The sequence below is a fragment of the Phascolarctos cinereus genome, unplaced genomic scaffold (genome assembly GCF_003287225.1).
Source record: "Phascolarctos cinereus isolate Bilbo 61053 unplaced genomic scaffold, phaCin_HiC Scaffold_726;HRSCAF=1367, whole genome shotgun sequence".
NCBI classification, from domain to species: Eukaryota; Metazoa; Chordata; class Mammalia; order Diprotodontia; family Phascolarctidae; genus Phascolarctos; species Phascolarctos cinereus.
The window spans coordinates 349,026,768-349,042,229 of record NW_027556098.1 but is presented as its reverse complement, the minus strand read 5'-3'; the positions used below and the strand labels follow the sequence as shown (position 1 = coordinate 349,042,229).

At 41.2% G+C, this 15,462-nt stretch overlaps 1 pseudogene; it reads left to right on the top strand.

Annotated features, from left to right (window-relative positions):
• Positions 1-14,347: 14,347 nt before the first annotated feature.
• LOC110195153 (hypoxanthine-guanine phosphoribosyltransferase pseudogene) lies at positions 14,348-15,003 on the top strand (annotated as a pseudogene).
• The last annotated feature ends 459 nt before the right edge of the window (positions 15,004-15,462 follow it).

The window sequence follows — 15,462 nt, the reverse complement described above, 5'->3', positions numbered from 1 at the left end:
TTGATTATTAATTTCTCAGGAGCTGCCTCTCAGGGTTTTCATTTGTCACAACATTTTATTACTTTCATAAAGCTGTTATATTGTGTATGCCTTTGTTATATAGGATAAATAGAGAAACAAATTTGCATTACATGAAAATCACTGTGTAGAAGTCTACAAAATGGTCCATTTGTAACAAGTGAGAATTGTCATCTATACTTTTAAAACATTATCAGACACAGAAATAAATAGAAAACACTTTACAACATTATTTACAAAGATATTTTTAAATGAATTTTTATTGGCTTCTTTTGTTTGTTTCTTCCATTACTAAGTTTTTTCCACAATATTTCTTTCCTGTGCTCTACAAGAGAATCATGCCATACAACAAATATTTATTACAGAAGAAAAAATGAAAAGATGAAAAAAAAATTAGAAAAATTCTTCAGTTCATTATAAATATCTGCAAGATATGTAATGTACCACACCCATGGACTGCACAACTTTGCAAAGGACTGGAGTTGGGATATCTTCTCTCTTCTTCAAAGTATCCTTTTTCTTTGTCATTTTGCAACATTCACTTTGATGGTTTTGTGGTTGTTCTTCCCATTTGTGTTTTCTTGACAAATAAAGTTGGATCACTACCCCTAACCAGGCAAACGCTCCCAAAGAAGTTAAAGATAGGGCAAGTGTACTATTATGACAAAAAAAATGTCTACAGAGGCCTTTTTGAAAGGGTACCCAAATACTGAAGAAAAAAGTGACTGTCATTAGAGGACTAGCTACACAGTGACATATCAATGTCATATTGTGTCTCTGTTACCATTTTTATTAGTCTCCCTCAGTCCTGTGTATGTTTCGTGCCTGTCCCATTGTTGTCGTTGTTGGCAGTGTCCTAATCTTGGACATCAGCATTTTCAGTGGTATTATGGTATTGCTATCAATGCTGTAGTTATCACTATCACTGGCATTGGTACTGGTATTGCTGTAGTTTCAGTGTGGTTCATCACAATCAGCATCAGCATCTTCATTGCCATCACTATCAATAGTGTCAGCAACAACTTTTTATACCATCATCATCATGACTGGCACCATTACTGAAGTTATTGTCTTTATCCTCATTGCTATTTCTATCATCATTACTTTTATCAAAAATGTTGTCACTATTCCTATTTTTGTCTTCACCATTGTCATCAGTCTTGTGCCAACCATGTTACAGGTAACATCATGGTTCTCATTATTAGTATTTCTATCATGATCAGTGGAACTTTTTGTATCATTTTCATTGTTGTCAGTACCCTTGCTTCCACCACCATAATGGCTTCTGCTATCAGTGTTATGGCCCTTTTCATCTTGACCATAATTATAACTAGTCTCTTTGATATTGTCAGCATGGCTATCACCATCATTGTAGTTATCATTAAGTCTGTTACCATCTCCATCATCCTTATATTGGTTGTCATCATTGTCAGAGGTGGTTTCGTCATTGATTTCACCAACATTATTGTCATTGTTCTTGTCTTCACTTTCATCATCTTCAGCAACCTGGGTAGAATGCAGGTGGGAATGTGGAACATACAAAGGACTCTTTCAATTCTTCAAATTGTCCTTGAATAATTTGGGCTGAAAAAGGCAGCTCGCTGATAGGGAGGCAAGGAGACAAACCTTGCTTTGGTGATGGAAGGGCATTCCATTCATGATTGCTTTTCTGAATTCAAGAGAGAAGTTCTGAGAGATAAGAAACTTGTTAAGTCATTATTCAGTGATCTTTCACTCCTCCCTTGACATCTTTTCTCCATGCCCCACTTCCCCCAAATACTTGATGACTATGGAAGAGTTGAGGGAACTCAGTCTACCCCCTCATTGATTGTCCATCAGTGAATTCTTTTTTTCAGTCAGACTCTTCACGATCCCATTTGGGGTTGTCTTGGCAAAGATCCTGGAGTGGTTTGTCATCTTCTTCAGTTCATTTTACAGATGAAGAACTGAGGTAAACAGGGTGAAGTGACTTGTCCAGGATCACATAACTGGTATCTGAAGCCAGATTTGAACTCAGGAATGAGTCCCCCTGACTCCAGGCCCGGTGCTCTTTCTACTACACCACCTAGCTGCCTTGATGAAGGCCTTACACTGGGCAAGAGGTAATGCCTTACACTGGGAGGTTTAGTGCTTGAAACATCTACTCCTCATATATTTGGAGGGGGGGGGAGCTGAAATACCTGGGCTCAGTTGGCACCTGGAGGAGTGAAAGAGCATGTACATGGGGAAAAGATTGAGGCAAATGAGAGGAGGAAGGTAAACAAGGCAGGGTATAGATAACTGGTGGGCCTCATTATCAGAGACAGGGTCAGGGAGGGGTCCAACCATGGTACAGTGTCTTCTCTGAAAACTGTAATAAATAATAGGCATTGTACTCATGTACAGGATCTAGCCACTATTGCCAAATTATTTTGAGTGAACCCATGATTTCCTATTCCACTTTCCTGGTTTTGCTTACCACCCCTTTATTAAGGGGTGGCCAAAATACTTGCAAATCCAAACACTGGGCAGCCTTTGTACATGCCAATCAGAGTCTAGGAACTCCTAAACTCCTCTCTGAGAAGACACTAGGCCACTCCTTTTGTACCTACCAGGTCCTATCTGGATTGTCTTGCTCTTCTGGTGAACAATTATCTATCAAAGCAACAGGTAGTTTGAAATCATGACCTGACTACATTCAACTAGCATTTGCTTGGGTGCTACAAGGTGCTGAGATTAGTCACACCTGAAGGTCAACCCACTTTCCCCAGCTGCATCTAATCTTAAAGATTCCTGACTGCCCTCACCTCCCTTCCTCTTTCAAGGTTCAATAAAAATGGGTCTTTTCTATCCCTGCTGTTGTTGCTGACCCAACTGAGGGCAATAGGCCATGCCATGCCATGAGATGAGTGTTGTGGTTTGGGGTGTTGAGAACCCCATAAGGGTACAGGTGAGTCTGCCTCAAAGAATTCGACCACTCAAGCCTTCTTTCAGTCAAAGTAGCAAGGTTTATTAACACAAATATGGTGGGCAAGATTCCTACTAAATCTACTACTGTATCCTCAGAAAGAACAGGCAGAGTTCCTAGAGTGTCTTCTAAATGGATGAAGATGGAACTGGTACTTACATACAAGAAAATACAGTGAAGATCTGGATGGGATTAAGAAGTGGCAAATACCCTGGGGTGTTATGAAAGGAGTTAGCAACAGTGAAAGAAAAGAGAAAAACTATGACCCAGGCACTGAACTGTTGAGGAAAGATTGAAACTGCTCTGGAGGTCAGTGGATAGTAGCTACCACAATCTCGATTGGCTGATAGAGATGGATCGAGTGAAACTCAAAGATATGTCTCTGAGTGCCAGAAAATACAATGAGAAGGAAGGTAAAAGCTCGGTTGCTTCTATGGAGCAGATATTCCAGAGAGTGCAGTGGAATAGTGGGCAGAATGGGACACTGGGAGACCTCAGGTTGAGGGGGTTGGTGTCAATAAGGGAGCAATCCCTGGTCAGTGGGGGATAAAGAATGTGGCTTGATCAATGACAGCTGTGGGTTGAGAATCATGAAAATGGGAAAGGTCTAACGGGGTGAATGTATGGTAAACATCCAGGAATGAGTTGAAGTAGGTTATCATAATCCCAAGGGATTCAATCTCTGGAGACTTACTCCCAGAGCATCCATCTGTGTAGTTGAAAAGAGGGGGAATAATTTTCCCTCTGAGGCACTGCACTGCAAATTAAATAAGTGGCTCCAACCCCTTGTCAGTTGAACTTGCATATCCACATTGGTTTGACCTCACAACTGTCAATCTTCTCCCTTTCTGGACATATCTTCTGTTTATTCCCAATTGTATCCTAGCATTCAAGTAAGAAGAATTGGTAAAGATTCAAACCACCATCTATTTTAAAGCTTTGTCACAAACATAGATACATTTAAAGCATTGTCAGATACATAGAAATAAAATTTCAATCATACTATTTACAAGGATGGTAGCCTTCTTTAAAGCATTTATTTTTTTTAATCCCCCCATCACCAGAATTTTTCCCAGTATTCCTCTTCCACACCCTCAGAGAGCCATTCCACATAATAATATTTATTGTGGAGGGGCAAAAATGGGAAAAGGAAAAAAAAAACTCAGCAAAACTAATCAATACATCAAAAAAAACCCTGTAAATATGTGCAGTGTCCCACTTCCACTGCCCTCCCACCTCTGCAACCAAGTTAGGTTCAGGTGTCTTCTCAAATCTCTTCTTCAGATCCATTCAAAATGAATCCAAAAAGCCTTGTTTATATGAAATTGGCAGTGGTGCCCTGAAGAATTCCTCCTCTACAAAGAGAACTGAGTGATGAGAGGGGCCAGGCAAGAGATGCTGCTTCAGGTGGCTCCAGACTTGATGGAAAGGAAGATCTGGAGCCAGGTTTTTCACAATCCTCTGCTGGATGTGTGAATATGTCAGAGGCCTGGTTGGCTGCTGAGCTGGTCATGGAGGAAGTTGTTCAGTCTTAGGAGGGCAGCACCTAGGCACCTGTAAAGCAGACAGGAAACCTGGCAGTGGGTGGGCAGTTGATGCTGCTCTAAGTGCTGGTACAAGTCTGTCATTTCTACAGGTATCAAGGATGTACTTTCCTGAGTGAGTTTCATGGTGTTGGTGGTGAAGCAGTAGAGGGTGTTGCTGAGTTGCCCTAAGATCCAGGCAGTGACCAGCAACAGGAGAGCCAAGTGAAGAAACTGGCAGAGGTGGTGGCAACTTCTGGGGAGAGGTTCTGGAAGTGGGGACTTGGTGACCACAAGGTAGAGGAGCTGTTGGCCACTTCCAAAGGAGAAAGTCACAGACCACTCATCTTCCATTTCAGGCCTTGAGTGTATCAATTGAAATGAGCTGGTTTAGGCTTATCTTGTACAAGTCCCCCAAGTAAAGTGCCTGGTCCTGGTGCAATGATCTCTTCCTGTACTGTTTGCTGGTACAGAGAGAAGGGTAGTTTAAAGTGACTTTGACTGGCTGAAATGGCAATTGGCCTAGGAAGTTGCTGTTGGCCTTTCTTTCCTTGCATATCAGGGACTTCCCCTTTATCTGGTGGCTAGATTGCTCACCACTCCTTCAGCCCTTGATTCCAATCACTTAAGGGGGGAGGGGGAATCACTTTGTTCTACAGATTTTCTGTTGGTCAGTTCAAACCTAGCTTCCAGGTTGAAGCTGTGGTGTCTTGAAAAGTTCTAGGAAGAGTACTGAAGGGATGAGAGCACTGAGACTTCAGTCAAGAATAGCTACTGCTGGCTTCTCCACTGGGATGTTTACAAGTTACTGGATAAGTTTTTCAGGGGTCTGGTCAGCCTCTGTGCTGGTCATGCCATGGTTGGTACTGGAAGATGGGTACCCCATGTACCATGAAGAAGGCAGGAAACATGGCATTAGGCTAGGTACCTTGGAGTTGCTCTAACTGCTGGTGTTATCGGTAGTAAGAGTAGGTCCAGGGGCCAGAGATCATTCCTTATTAAGCCACAGTTTGGAAAGGCACCAGGGATATAAATTTCATGATCAAGTTTCCTGATGTTGGTGGGTGAGCATTAGATTAAGTCAAGGTGCCAAGGGATCCAGATGATGACCACTAATAGCAATAACTTGAGAAGTTGATGGAAGGAAGCCCAATGTTGAGAAAGGGGTTCTGAAGGTTGTGTGACCTCAGGGATATAAAGTGGTCACATGCAGGGTGCAAAGTTGGTGCTTGTAAATTATTCATTTCAGGCCTTGAGTATCCACTGAGATGAACTAGGTTTGTGTTCTTCTTGAACCAGTCTGCAAAGTGATTTGCTAGTTCTGGCCCAATGATTTCTATTCCACAAATGCGCCTGGAGAGGGAAAGGTTAGTGTCCAAGTCACTTTGAGTGGCTGAAATGGCAATATGAACCTGGGCAGGGGCTATTGAACTTTCTTTGCCTGAAATATAAAGGGGTCCCAGCTAAGGACTTCTCCATTAACTGGTGGCCAGACTGCTCTCCCCCCTTCTATCCCTTGATCCCTGAGCACTGAGAAGGGGATAATTTCATTATACAGCTCTTCTGCAGGGCAGCTCAAACCTAGCTTCTTGGTTGAGAAAGCGAAGGTGACCACTGTAGGTTCTTTTTTCTAGGATTTGGACTATGAAAAGGAAGAAATTGATAATCATTTGAGGAGAGGGTAGAGCCAAGTGGTTTCAAAATTTAAATAAAATTTTGTGGAAAACATCATAGTAAAAAGGAATTATCATCACGTTTGGTCCAATTAATATACTCTTGGATCCATGCAATTGAAGGAAGGAGACTTATTTTAGACATTTAAAAATGTAATTCTGAAAATAGGTCCATAGCTTTCACCAGATAGACAAAGGGGTCCATGATACAAAAAAAGGAATATTATTACACCATTCAATCTAATCAGCTCCTCATGAGTTCAGTTCAGTTATCATCTCTATAGAAATGATTCTCAGATCACACACATGGCTTAACCTCTCTGCTAAGCTTCCCTTTGGCATCAACAAGTACCCTTTGGACAATTCAAACTGGATGTCCCATAGGCATCTGAAACCCAACATATCTAAACAAAAACCATTATCATTCCTTCCAACCCTTTGCTCTTTAAAATTCCCTATTACTGTCAGGGCACCACCATCCTCATAATTAACCAGATTCATAACCTTAACATCCCTCCTATCTCCCCACTTGTACTCACCCCAGATATCCAAACTGTTACCAAGTCTTCTCATTTCTACCTTCAAAACAACCATCTCTCATGCATGCTTAATTCTCTGCACAAGCAAAACCACCACATTTGGGTAAGCACTTACAACCTCATACTTGGACAATTGCAGGAACTTTCTCTTTCATCTTTCTTTCCATCTTGAGACTTCCCCACTCCAATCCATTTTTTATTCAATTTTCAAAGTCATCTTCCCAATCTACAATTCTGACTCCTCTAATTACATGGGTTCCTTATTACTTCCAAGATTAGATATGAAATCCCCTTTCTTCCCACTCTTCACCTTCTTCCCTCCAAGATTCCCTGTCATTCACACTCTCTCTACATATATTCTATATAAACAGGGCTGCTCACATAGTCTCCTCTTTAGAATATGAACTTTTTGATGGTGGGGATCATGTTTGGTTTTTTTTTTTTGCCTTTCTTTGTATCCCCAGCATTTAGCTCACTGCCTGGTATATAGTAATTGTTTAATAAATGCTTGTTGACTGACTGGCTGCCAGGTGAGTACATAGGTAGGGCCTGCCAAGGAAAGCAATTGGACCTGGATTACTCAAGTGCTTTTGTATGATGGTTAAGCACCTCCCCAAGAATTCATCTACAACAATCTACAATCATGTATCACTGCATCAGAATCAAGATACTGCCCTTCTGGGTGGACCTGATCTACGTAGCATCTAGTTAACCTCAAAACCTGGGGCCAGTCTTCGTGTATTATCCCATTTGCTACTGACAGTCCGCCTGAATTAGGGTATTAAAATCCCTCTTTCACAGATGAGCAAACTGAGGTTTAGGCAGAGTAAGTTGTTTTTCAGTCTTTTCAGTCCTGTCCCACTCTCAGTGACCCTATTTGCTCTCTCTGTTCTCCTCTGAGGGGTATGACTTCTCAGTCTAGTTCACTGGTTCTTTGTCAAAGTACCCTACACTTAGCACTGTGCCTGGCACAAAGTAAATGCAAAATAAATTTTATTGGATGACAGCCTGCCTACAGAGTGCATAGCTAGGTCCTAGTAAGGAAAGCAATCAGTGATGAGTATATCCAGTGTCTTTTGCTTTCTAGTTCAAGGTCACTCCAAGAACTGAGCTACACCCATTCTCCCTAGCCAAGATAGTCCAGACCAATGTAACATGGATCAGAAATAAGATACTGCTTTCCTTCTGAGTGGGCCTGACATAACTGTCATTAAACTAATATCACAACCTGCCCACAGCAGTTCTCTGGATATGTGATATTAAGAGCTTGTGTGAGTAAAGCTATTGCAAAAATTAACATCCCTGTTTTACAGATAATGAAACTGAGATTTAGGTAGCATAAGAAACTTGACCATGGTCTTGGAAATATGACCTTGTCACATGCACTGATGCAAACCCTAAATCTCTACTGATTCCCACTCTTTTCAAAAAGCCAGCTTTCAGTTTTGCCAGATCTATCAGCAAAAGGGCATTTCCCCAGGAAAACACCTACCTGGGACGTCCTGCTAGGCTTCTCAGTCAGGAACACAGCTACAACTGGAATCTAGTTGCTGAACAGAGACTTCTCAAAACTGAGCCAGTATTGCCCTTTTGTATTCCTTTTCCTCCCAAGGTTCTCCTGCCATGGCTTTTCCATTTTCATAAAGTAGGTGTGAATTCCTACCTGTCATGAGTGGTCAAGTAGAAAAATTCCTTTGTTCAATCTCACCAATCACAACCCTTCAGTTTTAGTTACCCTCTCAGCAATCTACTTAGCACCTCATTTAATTAACATTTAACTCTGAAACTCTTTTGAGTGTATCACTCCTCAGAAACAAGGAAGAGTGAGTTTATCCACTTAATTAATGAATTAATCACACCAGTCTCCTAAGTGTGAGGTACTTAGAAAAAGGAAGATTCCAATCTTCTTGCAGTGAACAGAGCTTTTTGGAATGATCATACTGAAGGGCTGAGGAAAAGATACCAGTGTGTGAGTAAGCAAACCAAAGCCTAAGCTCCACTTCTTCTGATCTTTAGACTAGACAACAATTATCTACTATGAGGGAGTCAAAGCCTTCTCTGGAGCCTCAGGCCCTTGGACAGGGAAGTCATGTGTGCCATGCAGAGCAGCTATAGAATCAAGAACCAACTGGCTGTTGAGGGGACCATCAGATGGACTAAACAATAGATAGCAATAAACATTACTTTAGAAAAGACTACTACCCTTGTAAATATTGTTGATTATAGCTTATCATGCTGAGAGGTCCATAGTTGTTATACAACACATGTATTTTCAGTTCATTGATACATTTTCCAATGCATCAATAAACTTAAATGACTTTTTTTCTCTAAAAATATTATTTGTCATAGAAGATGGCTCTCTGGGAGAGAGATGACAGTGTTATATAATATAATTACTATAAACCCTTTTTATTTTAATAAAAACAATGGTACTCAGGGCCTCAGACACTTTGAAGGGATAGACCATTGGTGTGGTATGTTTCAGATTTTTGCAGATTTTTCCAATATATTGATCAGTTGTGTTGGAATTTTTTCCTTTCTGTTTTTTCCCCTGTAATAAATACTATTTGTTAAATGAAATGGCTGTCTTGGAGAGAATGGGGGAGGAGTACTGTCAGAAATTCTGGTAATGAAAAAAACAAAAGGTATCAATACAATTTTATTTTTGAAAAAGAAAACCATCCTTGTATATATTTTAAAATATGGATGATCATGTAAATCTCTGCCAACTCTACTTACTTCAATACAAGGATAAGATTGAGAATACAGGGAAGATATGTCTAGAAGGGGAGAGGATTTTAAGTTGTGAAGTTCATAAGCCCCGTTTGGGTCTGCTAGTGCAACTGCCTGGGGTTGATCAGTTTGGAATTGCAGGGACCCCAAAATACTGAGGTTCAGGGTGCAGTTGTCTAGAAAGAATTTGCAGACTCAAACAGTCTTCTAGTCAAGTGGCCAAAAAAAAAAAGTTTTATTATAAGACTAATAAAGGAGGGCAGAGCTCCTTAAGGAGCTTGTAATCTAACAGGAGGGATGCTAAAGTTTATATAGGAAAGGTACAGAGAATGTGTGTCAAGTGTGCTAATTAGGTGGTAATGTATAGTTTCTGTGCCTTGGGCACAGGCATCATTCACTACTGGCATGGCCTGGGGGTTGGGGCTTCTAAGGGGTCTGTATATCTATATTTATGGGTCTGTAACAAGGAGTTGACATCCATAGCTTGACCTCTAGATTGTATACAGTAACTGTGGGAATCAGTATGTGAGTTTTGCTGGTACAAGACAGCCCTGCTCATATAAGGGAAATTCTACAGAGGTCAGCTTGTTATTGTAACAGGGAAATATAGTTTGCCTCACTGGTCCCACTCACAAGTTTTTACCAGAGATATTGTCTTTGGGCTGGGGAGAGATATGATCCTAGGGCTGGGGTCCCAGCATAACCACCACATCAGGGTAATAGTCATATATTTAATTTAGAGCACAGTACTTCAGAGGGGAGAAAGAGAATACTATTCAGGGCCTCAGACATCTACTAGCTATGTGACCCTGGATAAGTCACCTAACTTTTCTCTGCCTCAGTTCCATCAATTGTAAAATGGGGATAATAGTCACCTCCATCACCTACCTCCTGGAGTGGTTGTGAATATCAAATGATATAATATATGTAAAGGACTTAGCACTGTGCCAAGTACATAGTAGGTCTTTAATAAATACTTCAATCTTTCCTTCCTCTTTCCTGAGATGCCAGTGGATAAGAAGCCCTACCTTATTTTCAAACACTTGGCCGTAGCCATTTTTGCAGGGAAGCAGTTAAAACAAAATGCTTCCCTTGAGGAGAGAATGAATTGAAAGAAAGCCAAGTCTCCACTAACTAGTTTTTTTAACTTGATAATTATATTTAAAAATATTTAATTTCATTTGTAAACCTATGTATTTCAAAGTCTTTTCTGAGAATCCTTTGGTTTCACCAGAATGTCAGAGGGGTCCATACGAAAATGGTTAAGAATCTCTTTATTATTAATAGGGGGTACAATCCTCTCCTTGACTATGCTAAGTCCTTTCAGCTGGAACACAGGGATCTAACCCAATATTCCTAGTGCTAGCCTTGGTCAGAGGTGAAATCTCTCTTACTGAGACAGGGGGTTCAGTCCCATGGTCCTTGGGCTCTTTGGAGAAGGCAGGAGGTCTTGCTGTAGAAGGTGTTCTTGCTGAGGATCCTAGTCCTAGACCTAATCAGCTATTCAGCCATATGACAGGAAAGAATTGCTTACATTTCAGATGGCCATCTTAGAAGGTCTGAGCTCTTTTGTCCTTTCATGGTCATATGTGGAAGAAGAGGATGTCATCAGGAGGGAGCCAGGTCTGAGAGAGTATAAGACGATAAAAGGAGAGAGTAGAAAAAAGCGTTTAAGATGAAAGCTAGTTTGTTATGTATGGAAGAGACATTTCAGAGAGGGAAGGGATGGATAGCTTTAAAATGGAATATTGGAATGGCTTAGGTTGAAGTGGATATTAGTAAGAGAGCTTTCCCTGCTCAGTGGAGGATATAGGATGTGTTTTGATCAGTTATACCCAAGGTTTTGGAATTGTTGGCAGCAAAAGGATATGCCACGCTAAAAGGATGGTTATTGTTGAGTGATGAGTTGAGGTTAGGTTTTCATGTATCTTAGTCCCTAGGGCTTTGGCCTCTAAGGAGTCCTCCAAGAGCACTAAACATCAGAGTCTAGCTGGAAAGAGAATGGGGGATGGGAAGAAGAGAGAGCAGGCAAGAGGTCTAGGACAAGGCAATAAGTGTGGAGTGCTAAAAGTTTGCTGGGAGAGGAGACCAACAAGTTTTGCTGGCCCTAAGAAGCTAGGTCACTCCCTTCCTTCCTCTGCAGGCCCCAGAGAGGCAACAAAAGTTCCGTGGAATGGCTAACTTCCTTCAGAGCAAAGTTTAGGTGATTTTCATCGTTATTAAATAGGAAGGTTCAAACGAAATCACGTGTTAAGGACCTTTAGCAAACTTGAAATTCCTTATAAATGTCTTCTTTCATTATAGTTAGGAAACTCTTCAGGGAAGACATGGAGACAGTGAGCCACTACTGAATTTTTATCCATGAAATGGTTATGGCACTTACTAGAAGGTATACTGTCCAGTCATGCTCATTCTTGCTACTGCCTTAGGTGCCTAGATGTCGGGAGTTTCATTTCCTTAATTTGTAGCCAAGCCCAGAAGCCCAGTGAGCTATATTAGCCACTAGTGAAGGACATTTCCTGAACCTGGGAAGGCTACTCTTTCTGTGGGATCATTTGGTAAAAAGCTCTCTTTGCTGAAGAGAAGACTTAAGCCTCCCTTAGTCAAAGCACTCTATACTTAGTAAATAATTACAAAACTACTTTAATTAACTTATCAAGGGGGTAGACTCCCTCTTCATTGTTTCTGATAAGTGAACACTTAGATAACTCAGAAAGTGTCCCAGAGTTCAATGTAACTAAATGTACTGAGCTGGGAATATAACTAACCACTAAGGGCTAGTCCTGAATGAGGGGAAAACAAAGGAATTTTTCTATTGTGTTACTCATTGTGAGGACAGCAGTTCACACACCTTCTTCATGTGAATGGGAAAGGGCTGGAGATATCTGGGAAGAGCATATAAAAGCCTAGTACTGGCTGCCATTGAGAAATTCCTGGTCTGACACCAGAGTGTACCCCAGCTGCAGCTGTGATCCTGACTAAGAAGCCTCCTAGAAGGATTCCAAAGGTAGGTTTCCTCTTGGGAAAATGCCCCTTTTTCCTGCAGATCTGTGAAAATTTGACAGCTGGCCTGTTGAAGGGACTAGGAGTCACTAAGGAGAGACATGGGGCTTGTATGAGTGTCTGGTTCATGGATCCATGATTACAGTCAAGTTTCTTACTCTGCTTAAACTTTAGTGTCCTCATCTGTAAAATTTGGGAGCTTACTGTCTCCTTAACTCAGGCAGACTGTCAGGATCAAATGGGATAATACATGGAGCCTGGCAGTAGGTCTTAAGGCTAGCCAGATATTATTTAGGTCAGGATCACTTAAAAAGAGAGAAGTGTCACGATTTTAACACAGTGATGATATTATTCTGGACTGTCCTGGTTGGGGAGATTAGGTATAGCTAAATTCTTAGAGAGCTCCCTAGGTAGAATCCAAATGCTCTGGAGTAGTCCAACACCAGTTGTTTTCCTTGGCAGGACCTATCTATGCACTTAGTGCAGTCAGACAACAAGCATTTACTGATCACTTACTATATACCAGGCAGTGAGCTAAGTGCTGGGGACATAAAGAAAGGCAAGAACATGATCCCTGCCATCAAAGAGCTCACATTCTAATGGGGAGACCGTATAGAAACATCTTCATGAATACACAACATATGTATAGTGTAAGTGACAGGGAATCTTTAGAGGGAATAGGGGAAGGGTGAGGGGCCAAGGGATTTGATATTTTATCCTGGGAGTAATAGGCTTGGCAATAGTTTGGATACCTGGCATGAGTGCAAGTGTCATTATCATCTGATGATTATGTTATTATCAGATGATGATAACACTGAAATTATGAGCCTGGGTGATTATGAGGATAGTGGTGCCCTTGACAGTAACAGAGAATTTTAAAGACCAAAGGGTACATAAGGAATGATAATGTCTTTGTTTTAGACATGTTGGGTTTGAGATACCTATGGGGCATCTAGTTTGAGTTGTCCAAAAGGCAATGGGTAAAGCTCAGGAGAAAAGTTCTAGGGGTGGGGAACCTTCAGGCTTAAGGCCACGTGTGGACCCTATTTGAGGATTTCTTGGCAAAGACATTAGAAGGGTCTGCCCATTTCCTTCTCCAGCTCATTTTTCCTGAGAGGAACTGAGGCAAACAGGGTGAAGTGACTTGCCCAGGGTCACACAGCTGGTAAGCATCCAAGACCAGATTTGAACTCAGGAAGATGAGTCTGCCCACTGCTTATCCTAACTGCCCTTAACAGATTTAAAGCAATTCAGAAGTAATGATAATTATATTTTGTTCCTTTTTGCTATGACATTTTCCACATCATTTTGTTAAAATCTTGAGACCACTTGTCTCTACCCTCTCCTCATTTGATCCATCCTTGATTTCTTCCCTCTCATATTGTATCTCCTACAATGAGGAATGTGGTTGCCTTCACTTTCTAAAACTACAAACTATGTTTGAGGTAACCCACAGAAAAGTTATATAATGAAATGATCCTCCTCTCAGTGGTTAGGCATCAAGGGGTGGAAGAGGGGAGAACTCTCTGATTATCAGATAAAGGGGAAGTTATTAGTTAATTCTCTCTGATAGTACAGGCAAAGAAAGCCAAAAGCCACTGCCCAGGCCCATATTGCTATTTCAACCCAGTAACTTTGATACTAACCCTTCCCTCTGTAGGTACCAGTGGTGAAATAGAAATCGTCAAGATTCAGCTTAGAGCTGGAGCTGGCAAGGTAGCATCTTGATACTTCCCTTGCTCCCTGGGCATTGCCTCCTCTTCTTCTTTCTTCTAGTTATCTTCTTTCTCTCCTGTCCTTTTCTCTCTTCCTCCTCTCCTTTCTTCTTCTTCATTTCTCCTTCACCTCCTTCTTCTCCTCCCCTCTCCTCTTGCTAAAGCCCAGCTGGCCCAGCCCCACTTCCATACCATCATGGATAACATCAGCCCCAGCATCGTGATTGAAGATGATGAACCAGGCTACAACCTGGACTTATTTTGCATTCCTAAACATTATGTTGAAGATCTGGAAAAAGTGCTCATTCCTCACGGGCTAATTCTGGACAGGACCGAACGTTTGGCACGAGATGTGACAAAGGAGATGGGAGGCCACCACATGGCTGCCCTATGTGTCCTCAAAGGTGGCTATAAATTCTTTGCTGATCTGCTGGATTATATCAAGGCACTGAACAGGCATAGTGATCAATCAGTTCCTATGACAATAGATTTTATCAGATTGAAGAACTACTGTAACGACCAGTCACAGGGGACATAAAAGTAATAGGGGGAGATGATCTGTCAACCTTAACTGGGAAGAATGTCCTGATTGTTGAAGATATAATTGACACAGGGAAAACAATGCAGACTTTGCTTTCTCTGATCAAGCAGTATAATCCAAAGATGGTGAAAGTAGCCAGCTTGCTGGTGAAAAGGACCCCACGAAGTGTGGGATACAGACCAGATTTTATTGGATTTGAAATTCCAGATAAATTTGTTGTTGGCCATGCCCTGGATTACAACGAATACTTCAGAGACTTAAGCCATGTCTGTGTCATTAGTGAGACTGGCAAAGACAAGTACAAAGCATGAGATCAACTTGGCATGCATAGAAGGTTTGAAACACTTGTGGGAAGCCCATCAACGTCACCTCTGGACCCCCAGCTCAATTTGTCCATTGTTTCAGCCCTGTGACCATCTTACTAGAGCTTTTTGAACAGACTGTATCTTGTCTGTTTTACATTGGAGGAATGTCAAAGGTTGCTCAAGTTCTGATTGCTGTTTCATTTGCCCTACAAAACTTAGAAACTATCACTTCCCTTGGGTGGGTTGTATTGCTTAAATTGCTGTTTGACTTATGAATGGGAAATTACTTAAACTACTGAAATGAAATAGTTCAAGTATTGTGCATGTAAGAGATGTTTAAAGAAGGATAGATGGATTTTTAAATGGGTAATTTAATTATGGATGTTAATGAAAATGCAGAGAACTGATTGAATATTGTTAATTAACACCTTTTCCTTTTCAAAAGGAAACAGTTTCAATATCTGT